General features: G+C 37.8%; 1 protein-coding gene across 5 annotated transcripts in view; it reads right to left on the reverse strand.

Annotated features, from left to right (window-relative positions):
* The window catches only part of C16H7orf50 (chromosome 16 C7orf50 homolog), a 118,918-nt gene that overhangs the window by 81,757 nt on the left and 20,633 nt on the right, over positions 1-16,528 (reverse strand). Inside the window, exon 1 of one of the 5 annotated variants that reach the window (XM_069870480.1) lies at positions 11,335-11,356. The exons of the other annotated variants lie outside the window; for them this stretch is intronic. The gene's annotated coding sequence lies outside the window, so the exon portion shown is untranslated. Of the gene's footprint in view, positions 1-11,334; positions 11,357-16,528 lie in introns of those variants that run through there. 5 annotated transcript variants of the gene reach the window in all.

Below are 16,528 nucleotides of genomic sequence, written 5' to 3' on the forward strand. Positions count from 1 at the left end.
ATTCACATAGCTCCATATACTTCATAAATCAGTGTAAACATCTGAATTCCACTGGGGGAAAGGAAAAAAAAACAACAAAACACCAAACCAAACATCCAGGGAATATAATAAAGACTTGAGAAGTTTTTAATTTTAAAATTCACCCACTAACAAAATTCCTTTAACTTTCTGCAAGCTGTAAATTCCTATGTTTGTGTGCAACTTCCCTGCTTGCCTTCCCTCCCACTTTTTTCCTTTTCCTATGTGTCCAAGGCCTGATAGAAAAGCCTTAGAATAGATGTCTTCAAACTTTTTCTAGAATCTTGAACTACTGCATCAATACAGGCAGTCTTAAAGTGCTAAAATGCCACCAAAAAAAAAAAGATTCCAATTTTCAAACTCAGTCTTTGAACAGTGTCAAAGCAACCTTAGACTAACTCTGTGGCTGATACCACACACAAGTTGGGTTTTTTTGTTACATAACACCACTAGGGGAAAAATTAATATGAACATACATGATAGTTTATAAAAATAGCTTTGAAAATATTGTAGACAATTTCACAATTCAAAATGCCAGTAACACAGTGATTGTTTTTCATCATAATGCACCGGGAAACAGGCAATAAGAGTCATTTAATGTTCCAAAACAATCCTGTCATGCTACACAGGGACAGTTTTCTTTAAAATGTTACATCAAAAAGGCAAGAAAAGATGCGTTAATCAAGAGCAGAGGCCAACAGCGTAGTCTAAAACCAGACTTCGGGTTCCTCATGCAGGATTAGCCCCCTAACAATAACCATCACCCTAGAGCAATCCAGTCTAATCCTTACACTCACTGCAGCCGTTGGTCTCTGCCCTCAATGACTCTGGCTATTGGATGCTGCACCAAGCAAGCAAGAGCTCTACTGCTCAACCAAGTATTGTGACTCTGCTGAACAACTGATCGTGATGATTCATAGAATCATAGAATCACCAGGTTGGAAAAGACCCATCGGATTCATAAGGACAGTGCGCAAGACAGAATCACCATTGCCATTAAAAGTATTTACTGGATGGATCTGAATTAAGCCAGATAATGAGATGATGAACAATAAGAGGTGTTAAAAACAAACGAGTTTTACCTGCTACAGCACACAGTAGGTGGCTAGTGGGAGCATATGTGTTACTAGCTGGTCCTTAAATACTGTCAGAGCCTCTCACAATTACTTAACTTCTGTAACATTAACCTTTCCTGCCTCCATCATGTCCAGAACATCATTATCATACATCATCTGTACTAATACATGCTAATCACCAAGAAATCATGAATCCTTAAATCATTAATAAAAAGAATAGTAAAATTATGTAGCATCCCAAACACATTTAACCACCCCTTTTTGCAGTTTTATGAAACATTTATACAACTAAACTAAACCGTTTGCCACTGTTCTCATATGACTTACACCCTGTGATCATTTAAGCAAATTAAATAAACTGGTTTATTGTTTAAGGAAAGACACAGCTGGTCACACAACAGCAATATCTTGCTTTTCTTTTAGTAGGGCGTTAACTGTGACAATAACAGCACAGTGAGCTGCTGCCAAAACCACACCACATCGCTGCTTAGGGGCCTCAGACCAAGTTTTATCTATTTCCGTAGATGAGGTAGAACTGCAGCTATCAAAAAGGTCATCAGCAAGGTCTAAATAGAATGAAGAATAAGGAGTTGGGAAACCTTGACTTTCTAACCTCTGTTTCTCCTTTGGCCTTCAATTTATTCCATAAACTTAGAAGAATAAATTTCTCAGTAGCCAAATTTCTCCACTTGTAAAATGGGGATTTGTTCTGATGTTATTCTCTCAATCTATGTACACATTCTGAAATTGTAATGTGCTATTCACTCCTGACTCAAAGTATGATAAATGTTCTTGCCCCCTAAATACCAATCAATAGGTTTAATATGAAGGTTTTAATGAAGGTTTAATACAGATTTCAGTCAAAGTATGAAATAATGTTTGCAAATATGAACATAATTTAAGACAAGACCTTGCTCTTATATTTTTTTTTCTTTTTAAAGATGGGAGGCATAAGAAAAAGCTTTTCTTCTTTTTGCATCTCTCATTCTATTTATGTTCTATGTTCTATTATGCTTCCTTGGAGCTCTGCATTACAACTTGCATTGTCAGAAAAGTGGTTCCTGAATAACAGGAAATGTAGTCCTCACACTGCTGTGTTAGGACTTATCTTCACTCGGGTTACTCCCTGCTCACCGATTGCTAATTAACTCAGAATAATTTAAATCTTTCTAAAGAGTGGTTTGAATATGCCTTAGACTTTTGGCGCAGCTATTGAGTTGCCTTTATTTCACTAATAACCACAAAGGGCACAGCCAGATATCCTTGTGTACATCCACCCAAGGCAACTTCAAAAAAAAAATATACAAACCCCAGGTGTGTGCTGGTGGCCCTCAGCCAAGAAATAATTTTTCTCCCTCCCCCCCAGCAGATCCAGGTTATCAATCACGTGCCTATTTTGACCATTTCAGTGGAAAATACAACAACAAACTGATGCCACAGCTATGTGACGTTGCTTCGTGTGCACACGTCATCCACTCTGGAAGCTCAAAACTCAAGTTAGTATCTTCTAGTTGAGGACCAAGTACTTTCCAAACTTTTCTGGGAATTGCAAACACAATCATTTGACTATGCTTACATAGTTTATTGTCATCACTGCACCACCCTAAATCCTAGAAAGAATGATGTGACACTTCTAATTTGTATCTTTCATGGAAAAGAAACAGCTAAATAGAATCACCTAACTTGCACACAATGACAATTCGTATATTTTCTTTACCATTCTTAACTATGATAAACTTATACCAACAAAATTAACCTAGATTTGGGTTAACCTCAAAAGGAAAGGCTATATACACAACACCCAGTACACCGGCAGCTTTATCCAAGCCTTTACATAACAATTCAGAAGAATTACTGTGAATGAAAGGGAAACAATCTACTCCATCCAACAAAGTCCTATGCAAGGTTGATCAAAATCAAAGTCAGTATGGTAATTACAGCAGCCTAAATAACATGTGCAAGCTCATTGGAAACCACATTTCACAGAGCCACTGCACTCCTGAAGAGCTCTTTTAGAGCACAGCTACTTCACAAAAAACATGAACCTTAATCCAAAACTGTAACATCGCTGGGCTACAGCAGCATGCCAAAACCCTGCACACACGTACCTCTAGTTTCAAAGAAGTATTTGGAGCAGTAGTACAAACCTTTGGATGAAAACATAGACCTAGTGCTGAAATATTTTCTCCAGGTAACCTACAACTCAGATTTTGGAATTTTATTTGAAATTTTGACTCACACACATCTGTTTCATTTCATTTCTTTGAAGCGTTTTGGCTCTTCGCACGTGTTTTTCGATAAAGGTTGTTAAAACACAACAAGATACCATGAAAACAGAGAGCGCTGATCAAACACTGGTCACAAATTACCTTCTCAACCTATGAAAGCTACTGTGGATTGTTAAAAGATTACAATGTTCTTTCCCATGTGCTGGTATGAGAAAACATGACAATATCAATGCATTCAAGACAGCATGGGGGCACGCACTAAAAAAATCGTGAGCCAACCCTTTCCTGCTCATTTCTATCTGAGGCTTTAAGAGCACTATGAAACATAGCCACTAAGAAGACTGATGCTAAGCATCAGCAAAAACATACAGCAGACTCAAAATCCTGTCTTTTAACACCTCATGGCCATTGCAGAGCATCTGAAAAAATAATCTACTGTATGTGCACAACAGTGGGAGTGTTCCAAGAGCTGGGACCTGCAGAAAAGTAGAAATACATCCTTTTTTTAAGATGAGATCTTAATAATTTTGAGAGGCACTACTTCTGTGTCTTGTTTTGTCTTGTTAAGCAAGAGGCCTTGCTTGGTATTTATTCAGCAGGCTTTTCCTTTTCTAGACATCCAGCACTTAAAAGGCACACCACAAAAAAAAATAAAAAGAAGACATTGCAAAAGCTGTCCAACACATGTAGGATGATTTCATGAACAGAAAAATACTCCACTGGATGGCCTCACATACTCAGAAATGGCTGGGACAAACACTGCTTTTCATTTCTAAAATATCTCGCTGCAGAGGATAATTTGAACTTTAAAATCACATGATAAAACCATAGGTTTGCTAAACATGCAGCGTGTACGGTTTGAATGACTTAAGCCAAGTTCCTGTTTCCTCCACAGAACTGTGGGGTTTTTTTTCGTGAGCAAGCGTCTAGATTTTTCATCGTGATGTACGGCAGCTAAAGAAGTTACTGTAATATATACACCCTGCTTTTTACATAAATAGAAAGGACTATATTCTCCAAACTATAATTAATTTCATCTGACTATTCACAGCAAAAGTTTCAGCCACTTGTATCTGTGGAGGATTTTCTTAAAAGGTAAGTGCTTTATATTACTTTGGATATACGTTTGATTCATCAGAAGAGGCTCAAACTGTGAAGCCAAGGTTATAATTTAATGTTTTTAGTTTTCCTTTCTTTAACAAGATTTAAGCTATGCAAAGTAAAATCCTGTATCTGGGAAACATCCGTAGAAAGCTGAAATTTATAAAGCTGAGCATTAAATAGAGTTAATGTGAAGACTGTTTTCCAGTAAGTACTTAACTGCCATGGAACTGATGATAGCTAGATGATGAAATACCGTTCAGTGGTCTGGACAAAAGACTCCAATCGTTGCCCAAGAGCAGTCTCTTAAAGGGGGACATTGTTGGATAATCCTGACCACCCTGCAGCAATTGTATAGGACAGGAAACACGTCAGCAATGCTGCGTGGGGACTATGTTCAGAGAGTGCTGATTCATTTATATCGTGGAAAACTGAAAATAAAAGCTTCTGGTTTCTAAGAAACCGATGAATTTTCAGAAGTTAAGGGTAGGATTTCTTAAATCCTTACAACCCGAAATACTTGCCCAACTGTAGGAATTTTGATATTACAAGAAAAATTAATAGGGTGTTTTACATTTCAGTCTTTCATACGCTGTAACCTGTCCCCATATTTCAACTTGGCAGACTTAGTAAAAGCAGGAAGAACAGATTCTTGTACACACTAACACCACCCTACCAGCCCCAAATTATATGCAGCGGTTTCACGGGTCGATGCAGGACGTGCCCACCAAGAGCTGAGTTTCACAAGGACTATTATGTGCATTGCTTTACGACTGGATGAAGGAATATTTTCCTTCTAAAAGCTGGTGACAGAATGCAGAAAGACTGCCCTGTCAGACCTTTTATAGAGGCAGAGTTCTGGCTGCCGTGGAGAAACTCCCCATTTTAGGTGTTCCTCTTTCTAGACTTTAAATAAACAGAAGTTTCCGTGAAACCAAGCTCTGCGTTTGCAAGTCAGCCATCCAAGTGGGGATGGGGGATGAAAAACAATGAAATCTTGGAGGTTAGGTCCTCTTGATACTGAAAGTATTCTTTTGGCAACTTGCTATTTTTAAACTGCCTTCTGAACACTGTGCTCATTTGCTCAGCTCCATCTGTTGGAAGTGAAGGATAACGTACCTGCTGTGCTTCAGAAAGTAAAAATCACAACGTATTTGCCTTAACAGCTGACACAACACATGCGAGTGACGATCGATTAAAACAAGGCGAGAGGGAGCAGACGTAAAGAAGGAACAAAACTGTTTAGTAGACATGGTGATGTTGGGCTGATGGTTGGACTTGATGATCTAGGAGGTCTTTTACAACCGTCTTTTACAACCTTAATTATCTTGTGAAGATACTGGAGTATGGCAATGCAGGGAGAAATAATGCAAGTAGTATATTGCAAGTTTACCTCATGAATTGATCTTGGAAGAAACAGGAATAGGCCTGGCTTCTTCAAATACAAGAGCTCTTACACACTATATGTTACTCTTGGCTACCAGTGAGTAAATAGAAATAACAAAGTCAGTTTACATCATAGCATATATAATTAATTTGGGTCTCAAGGTGTTTGCACTCTGAGCTAAGAGATTCCACTGAAATAGTACGACTCAGCCCCTCACCAAGCAGAGCATAAAGATTACACACATTTTTGAAATAAAATTTATGTCCCTGCAATCAATCCAAGAATCAAACAAGAACTCAGAGAACACTGAATTTTTCTCACAGCAGAGGAAAATGACATAATAAATTCTTTTTTTTTTTTTTTTTTATGATGGAAACTCAAGCATTTGGAAAAAAAAAAGGTGTCAACTGCATGGAGATTCTGAAATAAAAGATGTGAGAAAAACTACCCTCTGGTGCTCTGCTGCCCCCATGGAATATAACTTTTTATTTTAAATTAAATTAGTATTATCAAAAGTGTAAGTTCTTGCAAATACGTTCATCTTACTACAGCAGAAGTTGTGAGCTCCTTCATCCCATTATTATTCTAAGCATACATTTACTTTAGTGCAAGAAATGAACTTAACACTTTGGGAATGTTTTAAAAGCGCAAAGGCTTACTGTTACCAGGAGCTGCTTTATGTGATAGATGAGCACCTTACAGTCATAAGACTCTCTAAAACTATCCATTCTGATGTAAACAAATGCATAGGGAGGCTATGCCATCTGGGACCATACTCAATCCATCAGCTGCAAAGGAGTCAGACTTTGCTGATGGGGTCCAATTTATAATCTCAGCTAGAAAACCCTAATGCAGCATCTCCATGAGGTGATGAGCAATACATCTTACAGTGTTGTATGTCTTCCAATTTCACTGAAATAGTTATGAAGAGACAAAATATTGAAAAAAAAATTAGATTGTGGGATAATGTCGTTAGTCAGAAATACATATCGAGGCGCAACCATGTTAAAAAGAACGTACGCTTGTCAGCTTGCATGAAGCATCAGGCATATTTGTTTGCAGCCACCTGCACAGAAGCCTTTCCTACCACAATCTGAACTCAAAATTGCCATTTGCTTTCTCTCAAATACTTAGGGAGAAAACAGAACCAAAAAAAAAACCCCACCAAAACCAGTGTGACATTATTATGGCGTGTGTTTTTTTTTCTAAAAGCAGAATGAAAACTTGTAGGAATAAGGGGTGTAGGGGCAACAGGAATGTCTATAGCATCAACTTTAATCCTATTTGCCAAAGCAAAAATATTTCCGCATAAGCTCCAAACTGCTAGCAGATATTTCATCCTTCTGTGATGGACACTTCATTGGATTCAAGCATCATGCTCACAATGACTAACCATAGCAAAGCTGCCAACAGGTTGTTGGTTTGCTAAAATTCCATTGGGTAATCCTAAACTGATTTTCTGGAAATTCCCTTTAAAATAGTACACCCAGAAATTTTTTCGTACTTTAGTACAAACTTGAGTTCTTCTTAGTGTTTCAAATTAGAAATCAGCTGAACAGAAACAAAAGCTCTACTGCAAGAATTTAACATGCATTTCCTCAATTAACATGACAACACCACCTACCATCTTTGAAAAGACTTTTACTCCATTTTTAAGATTGGTCATATTTAACAATCTATTTTTAAGCTTCTGAGTTATACTGACCCTTAACCTGCTTCAGAGACTGCCACCAGTTCTGTCCATCAATACTTCCCTACTTGGTGTACTCCAGCTCAGAGGCTGGAATGTATTATATAAGATTATATACATACTTAACCAAAACCACTTTAAGAAGTCAACTTTTCCAATTAAAAACAGTATTAAAATTCCAAGTTTGAGGAGTGATTAGAAATATTGGATATATGGAGTAGCATCAGAGGTAACAACCCTAAATTAACTGTCAAACAGTATTAACATACTGACTTATCCAAAATGAACACTGCTTTAAAACATTAACGCGTCTTTAGGAACTTGTCCTGATTTAAAGTTGCTTTCACTTTAAGACCTAACACCACTAGAATTCCTTTACAGAAAATTTATTATATACGAATAACTACATCACTCTTGTTACTAATACAGGGTACAAAAACTTCCATAAGGAGAACTCCACTGTCTTGGCTTTGCCTGAGGAACTGTCTAGATACATTGCCTCTGCAGACCAGCTTTGCATACTGTGGAACAAAGTAAAAACACCAAACTAATATAAAAGTGAAATCCTTGTGAATAAAGGATTGTTTTTTTCCTTCAGAAAACACTCTACACTGTAAAAATGCCTGTATGTTTAATTTTTTCCAGTACTAAGGACCATGCTTAATCAGACATTCAAAATTCATTTGGAATAGTGAGTTTATTATCTTACATTTAGAAATATTTATCCTTTGTAACTAAAAAAAAAAAAGCGTATTGTTTTCTGCATCAATCAGTAGAAGACACACAGAATTTTTCTTTCAGAAATTAAGTTAATTACGCTTTTAGGTGGTCTGTAGAATTTATATATCCATATCTGTACCTATTACACTTGGTTTTTCATGAGTACATATTATCTTCTCCTACAAAGCCTTCTGGCTTAAAGAAGGATCCTCCAAGCATTTATTTCTGTGGTAGCAGAGTTATTACACAAACATATCACAGAGCCATTAAAGCTAACAGCCTAACTGTATTACTCAAAATACCCTGTTTTCAGGAATTTATAACTTGGCTGTAAAAAAAGTTCCTTGCTAAGACTTTGTCAATATGGTTATAATGCACCCGTAACCATTTTCTCAAATTCAAGCATTCAGAAAAGTTTTATTTTGTTGCTGTTGCATAAAACGTCAAACATCTAAAAAATTAAAGTGACAGCATTATTAATGCATAAAGATGTTTTAGTATGAAAAGTTTGTTCATAACAGATCGTAAACATTCACATTCATTTTAATACGGGCTCCTAAGAACAGACTGCAGTTATGAAAGGTCTCCTTTCGTAACAGAACAAGAACTAAAACAAAGGAAGGAATGTGCCTCTTGCTTCAGTGTGATTATCTCTGCATTTTCCTCAGTATGCGGTGTGAGCCCTGCCACTGTCAGCTGGGTTCAAATTATACAAAATTCTGACCCTCGTGACAAGTACAGTGAAGTTATTTTGTGGCTGTAGCTGCAACCCACACACTGGAGCTGCCCCGCATGCAGCCTTATCCTTTTTCGGCAAGACGGTGAGGAAAAACAGCTCCATCTAATCCCAGAGCCAACTCCTTCCTCACCCAGCCAAATGGCCAATTCTCCCACTTATTCTACAGCAACACAAGTGACTGAATCCTGGCTGCAAAGCTGAGCTGCAGTAAAGTCCTGGCTGAACCAAGGAAAAGAGGGTGGGGAGAGCCACAACCAGATGAAAAAAATAAAAAAGGCAGATTTCTCTGGCTAAAAATACACAAGTTAGCTTGAAATTAGCATAGGAACATAAAACGCACCAAAAAAATTACTACATTTATTCTGAACAAATGGTTCATACTCCTGACCGCACATAGTATTTAACACACAAATTAGAGACATCACAAACTATATTTAAAACCTGTTTCACCCTTCCTGTTCCATTTCAGTTCCAAACACCACTGAACAGAAGAAAAGCACAGTCTGGAAGGGAGAATGACGTCTCACAACATGACGTGGATCAGCTACCCAAGCAAGAACTTGGCTTTCACCTCTCCAGAAGAAATTGAAGCCTTCATAGCTTCTCAGAACATCATATCAAGAGTCATGCACTGCTACATTGCCTTTTTTGTACCAACAGGATTAATAGCTGGCATATGTATCTTGATAATTTTCATAAAGAATTATTTGCAGTACAAAGTCATGGAAAACTTAGACCTACTACTGCTGCACTTCACCATCAGCAATATTATAATGATTTTTTTATCATTCACTGTTATTCCTAGACCCGACTATTTAAAAGCAACGCACCTTGCGTGTAACGTACTGTCATTTTTTTTCAATTTTGGCTATTTCAATTCTCAGTATGTTTTGATTTTGATGCTTCTCATACTGTTACTCAAGCGATTTCCACCAAGGACTGCTCTCGGCAAAGCAATCCAAAGACCCGCCTTGTGTGCTGGATTTGTACTTACATATTCCTTCTGTTTGTCACTGACTGAGGCAGTGCTGGTTGGCACAGGGAACTATCACTTGGAAACAGACTGCCAGTTAGATCCATTGTTTGCATGGCCTGAATACGAGATCGTTAAATTCACCTTTGGATTTGGAATCCCATCATTTCTTCAGATAGTCTGTTTTATTTTTCTCTTCGCTAAAGCAGCACCTGCGGAAGCACCAGCCTTACAACAGCACATTCGTACTTACCCTGCTGCATATATTATCAGCATAACAACATTTATATGCCATCTATTTTATAATGTTATGATTCTCTTCAGGACAACATTCAAATTACAGAAGAGCATTGGAACTACAAAGAATGAGCTTGTGATGAATATTGCAGAAATCGTGTTGTTCTGCGAGAGCTGTGCTAGTTTGGTATTTATACTTTGTTTTCATAAGCCATGCAAGGATGAAATACTTAAAGTCATACAGAACTGCCGACGGCAAAACGCTGCCAGCAATCACCTTGAAATACCAGTAACAACTACGACCCGTGAAAGTGGGTCTCAGTAGAACTTGCTGTTATGAAGAACTGTTCATCCACTTTACTTTTTAATTTGTTTGTGGGTTTTGGCTTGGTTTTTCACTTCTTCAAAAAAGGGTAATTGTTCCTTCTTTAAAACCTAAGCCTGGGCTATGTTACAGTTAGCATTACTGGAAGAAAATAAGATATTTAGTTCTAGTATTTGCAATGATCTATGAGAAAACATGTAGGGTCGACAGTTGTTCGATGTTTTTTTTCAGATATTTTTATATATACACACACATATTTAAATCACCTGTTTTCTGCAAGCGTTACTTCAAAGCCAAGCAGAAACTAAAGTATCGTTGCCATAGAAGTGTGCTTTTGTAATAATATCAATGCCTGCAGAAAGCAACTTTGAACAAAGATAGAAAACTACAGCCAAAGTGTTTTCTCAGGTGTGCTTCCCTCTTTTCACTTCTTACCCTACAAGCTACTTATTTTTCTAACATCGGTAAATTCCAGTAGCAGCAGCAGTGAAGTATGGCTTAAGAATCCATTGTAATCCTGAAACAGTACATGATATTGTAAGGCTACGGTAACACTTCTTTATATTATATATATACACACACACACAAACAGTATTTTTTCCCTTTTTCCATTTTGTTCTTATACTTTTGTTGGAACTCTTAAGGTTTCTCTGAGAGTTTTTGTGCCAAAAAAAAAAAAATCAAATTAATAATCAAAATGCTGATCCATAGAGGAAAGCCTCAGATCCATTGTGAGGCACTGAACTGGAAAGATCAACGGAATGGCTAATTAAAACTTTGTACAAGAGCGGAAGCTTTTTGTTAATGTACACTTGGCTTCAACTTTGCATTAAGACTTACAGCAATTATTGATTTAAGCCGTTCTCGAGGAGTTCATTCAGAAGTATGAAGTCGTGTGCCTTGGAGGAGTCCCATTCAATAATATACTAACTGGGAAAAAAAAAAAAAATTAGAAAGGCCAGCCCAGAACACTACAACTGAGGCGTGTTATTAAAAAGACAGGCAAAAGCAGACTCTTGGTTCCAAACTGAAATCACGGCTCTGCTGGAGACAGGATAGGAGCATTACATATTTAGACAAGAATTCATAGGTATACGGTGCAAAAATGGGAAAAAAAATCTGAATCAGAGAACAGAACAGCTGTGTTATAGGAGTTCAGATGTAGCCTTGCAGAATCAGTAGCCAACGCAGGCTGAGATGCAGGTGCAAAGTTTTAGAAGCTTGCTTTGAGCACTTTGTTGCTGTAATTGAATTAGGCCAGGAGCCACCTGATATATTTGGCTTCTGTTTCAGCATTTCCTCTCACAGGGGTGGAGAGAGCAGAAACAGAGAAGGCACAAAACCATACTAGGTCTTGCACAAAGACACAGACTTAGATTGCAAAGTTATAAAAATACCAATGTGCGATGAAGGCTCAAGTGACACGAAGCGTTGAGGAAAGCCCCTTTGATGCTTAAATATGTGCCTTTGCATGACAGCTGGATGCTAGGAGAATGATAGATTTGTTTGCAGCTGTATGAATCATAGAATAACCAGGTTGGAAGAGACCCACCGGATCATCGAGTCCAACCGTTCCCATCAAACACTAAACCATATCCCTCAGTGCCTCGTCCACCCGTGCCTTAAACACCTCCAGAGAAGGTGACTCAACCACCTCCCTGGGCAGCCTGTTCCAGTGCCCAATGACCCTTTCTGTAAAGAATTTTTTTCTAATGTCCAGCCTGAACCTCCCCTGGCGGAGCTTGAGGCCATAAATGCTTTGGAAGGTCTTCCTGGTGGGGTCTAGATTTGCACAAGAAGCTGGCCCCTCTCAGCTTAAGTCAGAGAAAAGTGGGCTGTGATCAATCAATAGAAAAATTTTCTGCAGAACAATAGCTAAGTGCCTAAATGGAAGAATAAAGGGCATTTGTCCAGTAATAACGCAGTGTACAGATCTATTAGCTAGACGCATGGACCTAGCCTTAGACATCCAAGTCCTGAAATGCACAGACCTTGACTGTATCACGCATAAAGCAAGGTAGTCTCATTAAAATGACCTTAAGGACCAACATTTCTGCAAGATGTAAAAATCAACTGGTAAGATGTCTGTTGTATTATGTCACCCTGTTTTTCTGTTCAGTTTTGTTCTGCTGCCAGCATGAACAGATGGATAATTAAAGAACATCACATTTAAACAGACCATTATAGAACCTGGTTAGATAGGAATTACGTAGATAAGAATCATCTCTTTGAATACAAGAGCTAATTTTATACTTGTGAAAGGGTTTCTCAGCTGGCATCCGGGGTTTTGTTTTGCACCTGAGAACAGGCAGATTAAACAACATGGACTGAAGATCAGCCTGCAGAAAAAAGCTTGAAGAGATGAGTAGTAAGAGCTGTTCGCCAATGAAAAAGCTGACAGACTGACTGAAATGAGTATGTCAGAAGATGCAAGCTGTTTATCCCAATTCAGACAGAATATCACAGTTTCAGCTGTGCCATAGATGTAGTAGATTATTTTCTACTATAGGAATTAAGCATGAAGGATTCTACTTCATTCCCAGCTTCCATATATTTTATATTTGACAATGAAAGAATAAATATTGTGTTGTTTCTGAGTCCTGAGTTACTGTTAATGGTGCCTAAAAGAAAAACCTAGTCGGTAAATGTTGACTCTAGTTAATGTTAGCTGAGGCCTGAAAACTGGTCTTAATGGTGAGTGAACACAACAATGCCCGTGTAAGGAGCCTAGTGGTTCAACGTGGGTGGAATTATGCTTCATGATACTCTCGGAAAGCTACACGGCTAAAGCAGAACCATACTACTGTGTGTAAGTCTGAATACTCCTGGGTGTAGCTTCTGGATGCCATCTGAGATGCGAGTGAACATAGTCAGGTCTCTTCCTTGTCCATGGCTGCTGTTATGGGGAAAAAAACCCAGTATTTTCTGAATGGCTGGTTGTATTATCATAAGGAAATTGTTATGTACAATGAAAAGACTTTGTAAATGAATAGAAGACAGCGTTAAACAGGAGAGAACTTGAAAAAAATGCAGAACAAGAATTCAAGTAGTTATGAATATAACTTATAGCAACACAGAAATTGTTAAATCATTCTTGATAAAGTTACTCAGACCTTAGATTAAAATTCAGGACAATGAACATGCAGTCCAAGAGAAAAATCTACTTGCATCCAGACAGAATATGAAGACAAACATCCCTATATACAGTAGGGGGAGGAACAGAAACGGTGCCCAAAGGGCATTCTATGAGTGTGAGATGAGGGAGAAGAGAATAGCTTTGGCTAAGATTAAAAGTAATAATTTTGAAACTATTAATAATTTGAAGTGTATTTTTAAGAACAAAATAAAACCTCCCCTGCTCAGAGATTCCCCTCCCCAACCCCCCAGCAACAGCTTTGTTGAACACTTAATTCTTCCAGGCTTCACCTAGTTTTGAACAGTATGTTCCAGAAGAAACAGAGCTCATATTTTTATAGGCATGCTGTCAAAATTAACTACAGGGTTATAGTGGAAAACTCAAAGAAGAACCTTTTGCTTCTATACTGGTAATAATTGTATCTTTCTAAGACTTTGGCCTGCTTTGGAAAAAGGTCTTCATTCAGTAAAACAAGAGAAACAAGCAGGCTGCTAAAATTTAAGCATGAAATTCTGAGTTGATAACATATTTTGCAAAAGAACTCGAAGGACTCAGCTGGCTTAAATTTTATCTGATTCCACTGCAAAACAACATGCAAGCTAAAGAGAGACTGGATTTGCATGCTTGAATTATAACTCGAGCTGCTACACCCCTACATGTTTACTAAACCTGGTCTTAGTTACACACTAATTCCAAACTCAGAGACCTTAAAAGGGCTCCAGCATCATTTATCTTGATTTTGAGGTAGTTGCAGAAGATTTTGTGTAGGATGAAAACTCAAGCAGTTCCGCCAAACTAAGTACTTTACATAATGTTTACACCAAATACACGGCACGACAAATCGATTCACCCATTGGCTGGAACGAAAGAACACGTTTCACTTCATGGTACAAGTGTCCACCAACCAACTGCCAGACTCGACTCCTGGAGTAAAAAATGACTGAGGCTTTGTAAATTTTATTTTTAAATCACATTTGAACACAGCCTCAAGTTCTATGATGAATCATCTTGGACTATATAACGTTTTGTGGTCCAATTTTGTAAAATGTTTCTATTATGCCCCAAAAGTTTTGCAATATGCACTAAGAAAAATCAAAAGTTTTTTTTTTTACCAGAGTATTTTGAATGGGTACAGGTGTTGTCCCTGCAAAAGAAAAGGCTGAACTTTTAATTTTTTTTTTTTTGTAAGCAAAATACATTCTCAGAATTATTGGCAACTGAAAAGCCTAAACACAAAATACTCCATCCAAGTTTTCTGCAGACAGAACACAATTAATTCTAACTCAAACTTAAGCATGATTATTTGCACGCAAGGGAAACTTACTGAGGCTGGCCAGGATGAAGCATGAGGAGGCTCGAGAACAGGGTAATGGGTGCAGACAGATGTCCTTCAGTGGCTGAAAAAGATCAATCAGCATCCATGCTAACAAAAGGATGAGAGAATTTGGAGGAAGAGCTCAATCCACGTGCAAAACTTCATAAACATTACAACAGCATCTGTATTTCCCCTGGAGATAATGTCAATAGATATTCTTATACAAATCTTACTTCTTATGCATGTGGTTAGATTACACTATAAGCATTCCAATGCAATTTTAATTTATGCTTTTTTCCCTTTCCATGCAATACAGCACACAATGTTTTTTCAGCTTTATCTAGCCCTGATCTAATTTCTCCTGGACCCAATAGCTTCATACCAAAGTACTTCCACACTTCCAAGAGAATCCAACAGCTCTTACATCCTAGAGGGCATATCCTGCTTATCATCCTGCTGGAGAGGCTGCCATATCACGGTGGCTCGGGAGCTGTGACACACCAGACCTCTTGCATCGTTCTCTCCTATCCTCACACCTTCCACTTGCAACACGAGATGGGGCACATACATTGAAGTCTGCTAAATTACATACAATATCTTCTATTATACCCCACTTTAAGCCTCACTCCACTTCAAGCATCTTGGTGCACCAAAATATGTCATAGACAATTACACCAGTGTTCCTTAAAGACTCTATACGTTAAACAGGCTTATTGAAATCTATAGATTCAATAAGTTTTTAGAGGTTGACTACTACAGATAATAAGAAAACTTTGAATGCTGGATGATGGAGCACTGACTTATGAACACCATCATGCCAGTTGTTTTCATGCATGTTCTTAGAAATAATCAAGATAGGGTACAACAGGCAGGACTGTAATACTTACTACTAGATCAGTGAGGCACTCCCTATAAAGTCCTGTGGAATATCAGCAATTGACAGGAAAAGAGAAAAAGTACAATGCTCAGCTGCTGATAAAATTAGTTTTAAGCATTTTATGGAATATGGAAGCAATGAACAGTGAGATTATGCAGTAAAAATAATTCAACTGCATAAACAAGAGCCTGAAGATATTGTCTGTTTTCATCTGTTTTAAGAAACTGGATTCTGAGAATTCACATGACCATCTCATAAAATATTTAGTGAAATACAGAACTCACTAAATACAATATAATAATACTAGATTTGGCCTCTTATGCTTCATAGCCCTAACAGCAGGAAAAACAGCTACTTCAGGGGTCTTTCAAAACATAATTTCCAAACCATTCTGGAAGCATTGCGAAGTGACATATTTCTTATCATCAATTCAAACAAGCAAATTGGCACTCGTAACAGAATTATGCATTTTAATAGCAAACCAGCTGATATTCATAGCTAGAAAAACAAGAAGAGACAGACCAGCTGATACTAAACCCAAGCCCCCCATAATTACAAACAACTGACACCCAGGAGCTAACACAATGCATAAAGGAAAGTAAAAAAATCCTTCTTGCCCTTACAAGATCAGTGGAAGGTCTGAGGACAGTGTTTCATACAGCACTACCTCATGATCAACAAACAACAACAAAGACTCTTTATAACC

This window comes from Phaenicophaeus curvirostris, chromosome 16 (assembly GCF_032191515.1).
Source record: "Phaenicophaeus curvirostris isolate KB17595 chromosome 16, BPBGC_Pcur_1.0, whole genome shotgun sequence".
NCBI classification, from domain to species: Eukaryota; Metazoa; Chordata; class Aves; order Cuculiformes; family Cuculidae; genus Phaenicophaeus; species Phaenicophaeus curvirostris.